The following is a 1107-nucleotide window of genomic DNA, read 5'->3' on the forward strand; positions in this document are numbered from 1 at the left end:
TTCTTCTCTTTCATATGAACAGGAACAAAGATAAAGGCATACTTGTTGAACCTGATCCTGAACCTGAAAGGACTCTGAAGAGGAAGCTAAGAGCAGCTAAAGCACAAAACGCTGAAGAGGACCTCACTAAAATTTTTGAAAACGAAGCAACAAATGAAACAATTATGGTCGAACCAAACAACAATGCAAGGAAGATGCTTGGTGATTTTACTACACCAACTTCCAACTTCTATGGAAGAAGCATCTCAATCCCTGACATAGGAGCAAACAATTTTGAGCTAAAGCCTCAACTAGTTTTTCTACTGCAACAGAACTGCAAGTTTCATGGACTTCCATCAGAAGACCCTTATCAGTTTTTAACTGAGTTTTTGCAGATATGTGATACTATTAAGACCAATGGAGTTGATCCTAAAGTCTACAAGCTTATGCTTTTCCCTTTTGCTGTAAGAGACAGAGCTAAAACATGGTTGGACTCACAACCTAGAGATAGCCTGGACTCTTGGGATAAGCTGGTCATGACTTTCTTAGCCAAGTTCTTTCCTCTTCAAAAGCTGAGCATGCTTAGAGTGGATGTTCAGACCTTCAGACAAAAAGATGGTGAATCCCTCTATGAAGCTTGGGAAAGATACAAGCAGCTGACCAAAAAGTGTCCTTCTGACATGCTTTCAGAATGGACCACATTAGATATATTCTATGATGGTCTATCTGAATTTTCCAAGATGTCACTGGACCACTCTGCAGGTAGATCCATTCACCTAAAGAAAATGCTTGCAGCAGCTCAGAAACTTTTTCAAATGGTTGCAAATAACCAGTTCATGTATACCTCTGAGAGGAATCCTGTGAGTAATGGGACGCCTCAAAAGAGAGGAGTTCTTGAAATTGATGCTCTGAATGCCATACTGGCTCAGAACAAAATATTGACCAACCAAGTCAATATGATCTCTCAGAGTCTGAACGGATTGCAAAATGCATATCTAACAGTACTAAAGAAGCATCTTCTGAAGAAGAAGCTTATGATCCTGAGAACCCTGCAATGGCAGAGGTGAATTACATGGGTGAGGCCTTTGGCAACACCTATAATCCTTCATGGAAAAATCATCCAAATTT

General features: G+C 40.0%; 1 non-coding gene across 1 annotated transcript; it reads right to left on the minus strand.

Moving 5' to 3' along the window:
- Nucleotides 1–557: 557 nt before the first annotated feature.
- Nucleotides 558–665, minus strand: LOC112798799 (small nucleolar RNA R71). The gene has a single exon (XR_003200396.1). It is a non-coding gene; the product is annotated as a small nucleolar RNA R71 (small nucleolar RNA).
- Nucleotides 666–1107: the final 442 nt, after the last annotated feature.

The sequence above is a fragment of the Arachis hypogaea genome, chromosome 4 (assembly GCF_003086295.3).
Source record: "Arachis hypogaea cultivar Tifrunner chromosome 4, arahy.Tifrunner.gnm2.J5K5, whole genome shotgun sequence".
Classification (NCBI taxonomy): domain Eukaryota; kingdom Viridiplantae; phylum Streptophyta; class Magnoliopsida; order Fabales; family Fabaceae; genus Arachis; species Arachis hypogaea.